We start from the raw sequence: 10,976 nt of genomic DNA, 5'->3' as shown, positions 1-10,976 counted from the left end.
GAGTGCCACAAAGAACTGTTTTTTTTTGTTGTTGTTGTTTGGCTGCGCTGGATCTTCATTGCAGTGCACGGGGCTCTTTGTTTAGGGCTTCTCACTAGTTGCCGCGCGCAGGCTTAGTTGCCCTGCCGCATGTGGGACCTTAGTTCCCCAGCCAGGATCGAACCCGAGTCCCCTGCATTGGAAGGTGGGTTCTTAACCACTAGACCACCAGGGAAGTCCCACAAAGAGCTGGTTTTAAGAGGATTTAAGAAATAGATATCTGTGTAGTCCATAGGGAAAGGAATGTCTCAATAAAATTGCTGAGTTAGATATAATTGGTTAATGTTCCAGAGGGCAACAAAATCATAATACCTTGTGATTAATCATTTCTACCAGACTATAAAATCATAACACCTTATTGATTTCTGCAGTTAAACTGAAAGCTTACAGGACTATAAACTGTGTCTTTATTAACAGTGGATTGTTCATTAAATAAACTGTGATAACAAAGTTATTTTCCTCAGAGCACAGATGAGGTCCAAACAGGCTTATTAGAAAATGCTAGCGCTTTCTCAATTTGAGATTAAAAATTTGTTCCATAATTGTAAGCACAAACCTGACTGTGTAAGGAAAGGACAATATTGTCACTTTTAGATGAAAGCTTCCAGGAAAGATGAGCAGGACGGAATGGCTTCAGCTTCCCTGACTGTTTCTCTGACAGGGGCCCTTTCTGAGGAGGTCAGTGGGCAGTGTTATGAGGGAGTCTTGGGATATGGTGTTCACTCCAGTCAGGGCATCAGAGGGCTCTAGTGTGGACCAAAGCCTGGAAAGATGGCAGAAATACAGTCTGAGGGAGTGGGCTGCTCACCGTGGCCTGCATGCAGTTATCAGTGTAGGTCAAAGTAGAACCTTCTGTGAGGTAAGTGAATGTCCTTTGCTGATGCAGCCTGCAGGGTTCAGAAGGAAAGCAAGAACTGCATCAGCATATGATCAAGATCAAGCCAAGCACGGCTGAGTACAGATAGGAATCTGGGTCAGGTTCATGGGACATTCAGTCCTCAAGTTAAAAAGCTGGATAGGGACTTCCCTGGTGGTCCAGTGGTTAAGACTCTGCGCTTCCCAGCCTAAATGTCCATCGACAGATGAATAAATAAAGAAGATGTGGCACATATATACAATGGAATACTATTCAACCATAAAAAGAAACGAAATTGAGTTATTTGTAGTGAGGTGGATGGACCTAGAGTCTCATACAGAGCAAAGTAAGTCAGAAAGAGAAAAACAAATACCGTTTGCTAACACATATATATGGAATCTAAAAAAAAAAAAAAATGGTACTGATGAACCTAGTGGCAGGGCAGGAATAAAGACTTAGACATAGAGAATGGACTTGAGGACACAGAGGTGGGGTGGTGGGAGAGTAGCATAGACTAATATATATACTACCAAATGTAAAATAGCTAGTGGGAAGCAGCCGCGTAGCACAGGGAGATCAGCTCAGTGCTTTGCGACGACCTAGAGGGGTGAGATGGGAGGGAGGGAGGGTGTGAGGGAGGCTCAAGAGGGAGGGATATGGGGATATATGTATGCATATGGCTGATTCACTTTGCTGTACAGCAGAAACTAACACGGTATTGTGAAGCAATTATACTACAATAAAGATGTATTAAAAAAAAAAAAGACTCTGCACTTCCACTGCAGGGGCCACGGGTTTGATCCCTGGTTGGGGAACTAAGATCCTGCATGCCATAAATAAATAAAAACTAAAAAAAATAAAATAAAATAAAAAAGCTGGCATAGTACCTGGTTACACTGCTTCAGTCTAGCCTGGTTGTCCTCCTCGTCTGGGGCATAGCTGGATTCTCTTTAGCTCTCCTGTGTGGGGATCGTTCCTGTATTCTCTTTCTTTGATTTACTCTCTCCGGTGGCACTCAAACTTCAGTAGCTTCTTGACAAGAAGAGTTATGTTTTCTTGGAGATGTTGCCTGTCTGAATATGTTTTGATTCTATCCTCATACTTGACTGATATTTTGGCTGGTAATAGAATTTTAGTTGGAAGTAATTTTCTCTCAGAATTTTGAAGTAATTGGTCCATTGTCATCTTGCTTCTCATGTTGCTGCTAATTCCAAAGTATTATGATTCCTGATCCTTTGTATTTGACCTGTTTTTTTAAAATTAATTTTTATTGGAGTATAATTGCTTTACAATGTTGTGTTAGTTTCTGCTATTTGTTTTTAATTTCTGCAGACTAATTTCTGCTTTGACTCCAGTGGTTTGAAATTTAAAATGGCCTGTCTTAGCATGGGTCTATTTTCATCCATTAGGTTGAGTATCTGATGGGCCCTTTAAATCTGGAAATATAGTACTTTCTATTCTGGAGAGATTTTCCTGAATATTTTGTTATTTTTCTCCCTTGTATTCTCTATAGTGTCTCCTGAAACACCTCTTATTTAGATGTAAACCTTTTAAAGGTCTTCTAATTTTCTTACCTGTTTTCTTCTGTTTTCCACCTACTTACTGCTAGATTTTGGGGGGCTGGGGGTTGGGGGCACCACGCGGCTTGTGAGATCTTATTTCCCCGACCAGGGATCAAACCCACACCCTCGGCAATAAAGGAGCGGAGTCTTAACCACTGGACCACTGGGGAATGCGCACTGCTAGATTTTCTTAACTTTTATTTCTCAACCTTTGTATTTGGATTAAAAAAAAATCCACGGTTATGTTTTTATTTTTCAAAGCTATTTTTTAGTCTCTGAATGTTTCTTATGATAGCATCCTATTCTTGCTTTACAATGCAATATGTTCTCTTATCTCTGAGGTTATAGTGATTTTGTTTTAAGTTTTCTTTCTCTGCATAGCTTTCCAGATTCTTATCTGGAAGGAGCGGATCTGGCTGCTAGTCTCCTGCACCAGAACAGAGGAACAGAAGTCCCTTCTGTCCAGTTTTCAGTATGATACCTGCATCTTCTGTTGTGCCTGGTATCCCCCAGTCCAGAACACAAGACGTAGCGGGGGAAAAGCCTCATATTTTTGCCAGGATATGGAAGAAGCAGTTGCCAGTACCATGACGAGAAAAGGGACAGGTTCTGGGATCTGACTTTTCTTCCTGCTTCCTCCCAAGTTGTCACTGTGTTGGTTCTCAGCTTTCCCCGCTACTGGCTTGGAAATTTGGCTTTCTTGGGTGTGCTAAGTCAGTTACCATGTCCATCTGCTTTCCAGCTTTCAGAATTTTATTGCTATTGTTTCATCTTCTGTTCTCCCTATCGTTGGGAGTTTATGACTTTTTAAAAACTCCTTTTATTGATTGCAGTTTTCGTGAAGTTTCAAGAGGGAGCAGAATGAGGTGCTATGTACATCTGCCATCATCACCCAGAGATAGTAATCATTTTTCTCTTCCAAATAGTAATGGCAGTAGTGCCAGGAGCACAAAAGCAGTCGTATGTATGTGAACCATCTTCTTGGTAGGTAGTGGTTGATAGCATTGAGTGATCACATGTGCTGGACACTGCTTTTCTTATTAATTCTCACTTACTGAGGGATATGCTGTCATATCCCCAGTTTACACCTCAGAGGACCATAGCCCAAGGACATTTAAAGCTTGAACAGTGCCTGTCACACAGCTACTATTCCATTAAAAGTGGAATGGATAGGGCTTCCCTGGTGGCGCAGTGGTTGAGAGTCTGCCTGCCGATGCAGGGGACACCGGTTCGTGCTCCGGTCCAGGAAGATCCCACATGCCGTGGAGCGGCTGGGCCCGTGAGCCATGGCCGCTGAGCCTGTGCGTCCGGAGCCTGTGCTCTGCAACGGGAGAGGCCACAACAGTGAGAGGCCCACGTACCGCAAAAAAAAAAAAAAAAAAAAAATGGAATGGATAAATGAACCTGGCCAAGTAGGCACAGCTGGGAAGAGGCTGCAGGTAGGTGAGGGCCCAGGCCAGTGCTAACTGCAAAGCCTATACTATTAGCTGCCTGCGTGGTGGCTAATGCTGGAGGAGGATAATTGGTACTTCAAGGCATCCACTTCCTTTGAGCCCCTTAGAAATGTTTTTATTCTAGGCCTTTGCCATCGCAGTACTGCTTGCCAGGTGGGTTCCCTTTCACCTGTGTGGTTCAAAGCTGTGACCCTGGAGCCAGTGTCTCTGAACTGGGAGTACGGCATTTTCTGAGCAATCCGAGGATGCAAAGATGCCTAAGCATGGCTTCTGCTGGGAAACCTAGGTAAAGATGGCCTCAGAGAGCGAGTGAAGTTTTGCCATGGCTAAGATCAGCTCTGGGATTGTGTAGCAGTCATCTTTTTTAGGTGGCAACTCATGATAGTATGGCTTTCTATGTTTTCAACTTTTTATTATAAAAATTTTTTAAACATACAGAAAATTGAACAGTACATTCAACATTTTAACATTTTGCCATATTTGCTTTATTTTTTTCTTTGCTTAACCATTTGATCATATGTTGCTGGCATTGACACCTCACCCCTAAATATGTAAGAATGCATCTCCTAACAAGGTCATTCTCTTTACGTAACCACAATACTATCATTATCACATCTGGGAAAATAATTCTGTAATATTCTCTGTCTGACCTGTATTCAGATTTCCCCAGTTGGCCCAGACTGACTTAAAAAATATTTTTTTTGGAAACCAGGATCAATAAAGGTTTACACATTTCACTTGGTTTGTTAATTGTATGTTTTGACGTAGGTGAAATTACTGATGAAATCTTTTGAACTTTCTAGTTCATATTGCTCTTGGAGACTACTTACTAGAAGGATCATGGTTCTCAGAATCTTAGCAATGGAAGGGATCCTTGATGTAATCTGGTTCAATTACTTCCAAACTTGGCTCATGTGTGTCCTGAAGGTTGAATTGGGAGTTTGTAGACAAAGAGATGAAAGGGGCATTCCAAGGAGATAGATAGACATATAGAAATAGATATAGAAATATATAAATAAATATATTAAAAATCTTTAGCAGTTTTCCTAACAGTAGATATTCAATAAGTACTGGCTACCTTCTCCCTTTTATTTCTTTGTGGCTGGAGTAAAGAGGGCATCAAGATAGTAGGAGATAAGAAAGCTATAATAGGGGAGACTGTAAGTACCCTGTATCTTTTGGACTTTATCTCAGGCTGTTGGAAGTTTTTCATGATCTGGTCTGAGTTTTAGAAAATTCTGGCAGAATCTGGACTTGAGGAAGCAGGGAGAATGGTTTTAAGAAATAATATGTTTTAGGGACTTGCCTGGTGGTCCAGTGGTTAAGACTCTGCACTTCCATTGCAGGGGGCATGGGTTCGATCCCTGGTCGGGGAAGTTCCGCATGCCATACAGTGCGGCCAAAAAAAAGAAATAATATATTTTAATATATTGTCCTGGCAAGATTTATTTCCCTCATTGAAATGATGCTTCTTTTTACCAGCGTCTACAGATTATCAGTTTAAATAAACCTAGGTATAAAGAAGTAGACTTTTTTTTTTCTTTTTTTTGTGACAGGATAATGAGACAGGTATTGCATTTCAATTTTTTTTTTTTTTGCGGTATGTGGGCCTCTCACTGCTGTGGCCTCTCCCGCCGTGGAGCACAGGCTCCAGATGCGCAGGCCCAGTGGCCACGGCCCACAGGCCCAGCCACTCCGCGGCACGCGGGATCCTCCCGGACCGGGGCACGAACCCGTGTCCCCTGCATTGGCAGGCGGACTCCCAACCACTGAGCCACCAGGGAAGCCCGCATTCCAAAATTTGAAAGACAAAATAGTTAGAGTCAATCATTCAACAAGTATTTGAGTGCCTACTATATGCCAGGCCACTGTGCTAGGCTCTGGGAGAACTACAGTGAGCAAGAATGGACATGGAATGTCCTTCGTGGATTTTACTCTCTTCAGGGGAAGGTATGTATTAATCAAATAACAAGATTAATAGTGAAGTACTAAGGGGATTAGATCTGGCCGTGGAGTCAGGAGGTCATGGAAGTCGTATCTTTTAAAATTTTATTTATTTATGTTTTTGGTGGCCGTGCCATGAGGCATGAACGGAGTCTTAACCACTAGACTGCCAGGGAGGTCCCCATATCATCCTTCACTTGGATTATTTCAACAACCTGCACCATAACTACTGAGCCTACGCTCTAGAGCCCGTGAGCCGCAACTGCTGAGCCCTTGTGCCACAACTACTGAAGCCCACACGCCTAGAGCCCACACTCACAATAAGAGAAGCCACCGCAATTTGAAACCCGCGCACCGCAAGGAAGAGTAACCCCCGCTCGCCATAACTAGAGAAAGCCCGTGCGCAGCAACGAAGACCCAATGCAGCCCAAATAAATAAATAAATAAATAAATAAATATTAAAGGAAAAAAAACCCCTGTGCTCCCTGTCTTTTACTTTGGTTTTTAGATTTAAATCTTTTATGAAAATTGGTAGTACTTACTAAATTTTATTCTTGTTATAGATGATTTACAAGTCAGAAGGCAAATAAGCATCCTGAGATTAAGTATGTAAAATGTCTTTCCAAAAATGCTTAGCTCTCTGAATAATCATACTGTTGGATTTTAAGGCCTATAAAATATTCACACTGTGACTACCTAGACACCAGGCTTATAGCAACCTAAGAAGAAAAACTGTATTCTCCAGACTGCTTTGTCAAGATGTGAATCAACAGTAATCACTACTGTCATTGTAGACCTCATTGGACTGCTTTCTTCTGTTTCCAGGTGATCACAGTATTCCTCTAAACTGGGGCTCTTTCTCTTCCGTCTCGTTCTTCTTGCTTTCTTCACCACAGGCAGTAGAATAGTAACTTTCTCCTCACGAAATGGAAATGAGAGAAATGCTGTGAAACTGTGTGGCAGCAGTACAGTGTATTGGTCATGAGCACAGGTTTGGAATCAGATGTGAACTTCAGTGGAATCCTGGCTTTCCTTCTTGCTAGCTGTGTGACCTTGGGCCAGTTACTCTGTAAACCTTTTTAGTAATATGAGATAATAATAGTAACTGCCTTAGAGTATTTGTGAGGATTCAATGGAATAGTCTATGAAAAGAGTTTTTCTGAGGATGGAGTACAGTTGCCTGGAACCTGTAAGCACCCTATAACTAAGAGCCAGTAGTAATAGTACTAGTAGTAGTAGTAGTAGTAGTGGTAGTAGTAGTAGGGAAGATGTAGATTTTATTTTTGTGTTGTTTAATTTGAGTCAGCTGTTTTGCTCTGGCTATGTAGACCTAATATCTTGCACAATATTTAAATTTAATTTCCTGATTTTTTTGGTAACTTATTTATTTATTTATTGGCTGCAGCATGTGGTATGCAGGATCTTAGTTCCCCGATCAGGGATCGAACCCGTGCTCCCTGCAGTGGAAGCTTGGGAGTCCTAACCACTGGTCTGCCAGGGAATTCCCCCAGATTTTTTTTTTTTTTTTTGCGGTACACGGGCCTCTCACTGTTGTGGCCTCTCCCGTTGCGGAGCACAGGCTCCGGACGCGCAGGCTCAGCGGCCATGGCTCACGGGCCCTGCCGCTCCGCGGCATGTGGGATCTTCCTGGACCAGGGCACGAACCCGTGTCCCCTGCATCGGCAGGCGGACTCTCAACCACTGCGCCACCAGGGAAGCCCCCCCCCCCAGATTTTTTAATGATACAAATTGTAATTTAATTTTAAAAGGTGTTAACTGATTTCTCTGCCAGTTTGTAAATCTCCTGATGATGAGGGCCAAGTTTTATTCATCTTTATTTTCCCCACAGTGCCTTGCTTGTAGGACATGTTCTGTAAGTATTTCATTCATGATCTAGAAGAGTTTTGTGCTGATTAAATACTATTGTATATGTAAGTCTGCTGTAATGCCTGGCAGACAGTAATGCAAGGAAGGAAGAGAGTGAGTCAGAGATGAACACTGAATCAGTCCTCAGCCCTCTTCCATATTTTCTCCTTGAGATACCCTAGCTGCCCCTGTGACTTCAGTTACCACTTAATTACTGTCAGCCTGTAATCTGTATTTCTGCTTTAATCCACTCTTTCAGTGGATTCTGTACGTCTGCCTTACATACATTTCCACCTGGATGTCCTTCAGTCATATCAAACACATGATGCTCAAACTCTCCTCTCCCTTTCTCCCTTCCCTATTTTGGTTAATGGTGTCTTTCCAGCCGTTGGGTACCCAAGCAGTCATTCTTAGCTCTTCCTTGCTTGTTGATAATACCACATCAATATTTCTCAAATAAAAACCTTTTCTTTAGCCTGTATGAGTATGGCCTCAGTTTACATCCTTATTCTCTTCCTGTCTAGAGGGTGTCTTTAACATTTTCCTTCAGTCCCTCCTCCATACTGCTGCCACCAGAATTGTCTTTCTAAATCGCAGAGCTGATTTTGTCACTTCCTGCTTACAAGCCTCTGGTAGTTTCCTAGTGCTTAGAGCAGGGGCCTGCAGACTATGAGCTGTGGGCCAAGTCTGGTGATCTGCTGCCTGTTTTGTAAATTTAGGTTTTATTGGAATACAGCCATGCTCATTTGGTCACATATTGTTTATGGCTGCTTTTATGCTATAACAGCAGAGTTGAGTGGTCGTGACAGAGATTGTTTGGCCTGCAAAACTAAAAATGTACACTATCTGGTTCTTTCCAGAAGTTTGCTAATCCCTTGGCTTAGAGAATAGAGGTCAGATTTGTGTAGGCTGAAAAATCCTTGATGATCTTGTCCCAAACATGTTAATCACATCACTTTGAAATACCTTAAACTCTACCCTGTTCTCTTGTGGCCTTACATAATTTTGCATATTTTATTCCTCCTTTTTCATCTGTCAAACTCCTCTTCTTGCTTCAAAACCCAACCAAGTTTATTCTTCCTTTATCAAACTTTCCTCAACTCTTCCCGGGAAGTAGTGTCCTATAACACTCTTCATATTTCTATTATAGCCCTTTTGTGTATGTATAGTGTAGCACATTTTATAATGCAGTTATTTATTCTCCTGACAATGTCCCTAACTAGACTGTTCTCTACATTGATTGTCTTAATCATTTTTGTATACACAGCGCCTAACATTTGTAGCATTTAACAACTAGTGAAGAGCTGCATGAACAAACAGATGGTAACATGAAAGTTTGGTCAAAGGAAAAAATTTTGAATTAGGTATATTATTTGGACTTTGATGCATATGGAAATCACTCAGACCATGTTTATATGTTAAAGTGTGTAGTTGTTTTCTCCTCTTGCTTTTTGCAGGTATCCAATTTGGTTTCCTAAACTGAGTATTTGAAATTTTCACAGTTGAATCACTTAAAATGCTCTCTAAAAAGGACTCATTTCCTTTTAAAAAGAGTTGCCTCTCTAGTAATAGGAATAATTGCTATCTAATGTATTATAGGACTTGTGGGTCCATTAGTTCAGTTCAGTCATCTTGTTTTTTTAAAAATTGGTACCTGGGTCAGTTTTGCGGGAGACCATACCAGTAATTTCCTTGACCTCAAAAAAGTTTAAGTTTATTTAAAATAGTTACAGACATAGTACATTATATAAGAGGTTTCTCAACAGGCAAGAATCAACAAGTCATTGTGTTAATTACAATAACTTTTAAAATCACTTCGCATTAAAAAAATGTAATCATGCTCAGTGCAGCAAACTTTGAAAATAGAAAGCAAAACAAACACACCATCCTGTGACCCATATATAAAATAATATTATGAGAGTACTGGTGTTCGTATTTTTATGCATGTGTGTGTGTGTGTGTGTGTGTGTATATATATATATATATATATATATATATACACACTATTAATTCTTTTTTCTAAAAAGGAAATAATGCTATAGATACATTTTAAAAATTTATTTATTTTATTTGTTTACTTTTGTCTGTGTTGGGTCTTTGTTGCTGCGCGCGGGCTTTCTCTGGTTGTGGAGAGCAGGGGCTACTCTTCGTTGTGGTGCACAGGCTTCTCATTGCGGTGGCTTCTCTTGTTGCGGAGCACGGGCTCTAGGCGCGCGGGCTTCAGTAGTTGTGGCACGCAGGCTCAGCAGTTGGGGCTTGCAGGCTCTAGAGCGCAGGCTTAGTAGTTGTGGCGCACGGGCTTAGTTGCTCTGCAGCATGTGGGATCTTCCCGGACCAGGGCTCGAACTCGTGTCCCCTGCATTGGCAGGCAGATTCTTAACCACTACGCCACCAGGGAAGCCCTAGATACAGTTTTAATAACCTGTTTTTTTTACTTGGTATTAGTCATTACCATTTACTCATGCCATTAAATGTTTTTCAAAAATAGATTTTCAAAAAAAATTTTTTTGTGGCTGTGCCCCGTGGCATGTGGGATCTTAGTTCCTCGACCAGGGATTCAACCCTCACCCCCTGCATTGGAAGCATGGAGTCTTAACCACTGGACCACCAGGGAAGTCCCTCAAAAATAGATTTTTAAATGTCTGCATTAAGTAAACTATTTTACTTAAACATTTATTCTATTATTGAACATTTAGATTTCCTCTAAGTAGTCTTTGCCTTCATTAAGTCTCCAAAGGCCTATTATCTTAAGTTAAATATTGTATACTTATCTCCACTTTAAGCCAGGGGATCAGTGTTAGTATTGTCGATTGCTGTTATTAAATCAAGACTGTCATGATAAAATGTGCTTATTTTTTGGTAAATATCCATAAGAAAACCCATATGAAAGTCTGTCTTCTCAGTTCAGAGTGTTAGTTCTTAATATACTAGCCCTCTCCTAAATGTTTACCACAGTGGCCATCTTGGTGCCTTTGCTCCTTTTATCCTAACGTTCTTCACTTGGCTTCCCGTTGCACTTGGTGAAACCCCAAATCCATCATGAAGTCCACATTAATCTGAAAGGTGATCTGGTACTTACCTGTCTCTCTCCATATTTATTCCAAGCCACTTCCTCCCCTAACTTACTATATTCTTATTCTCTTTGGTACCAGCTAATTCTTCCTTGCTAGTATCAAAGGGACTTAGTGGCTTTTGTATGTAATTTTCCTCTCTCTGCTCTGCCTCTTTTGCTTCTCCTTAATCTAATTAACTTTA

This window comes from Hyperoodon ampullatus (genome assembly GCF_949752795.1).
Source record: "Hyperoodon ampullatus genome assembly, chromosome: 5".
NCBI classification, from domain to species: Eukaryota; Metazoa; Chordata; class Mammalia; order Artiodactyla; family Ziphiidae; genus Hyperoodon; species Hyperoodon ampullatus.
This window is presented reverse-complemented; position numbering follows the sequence as displayed.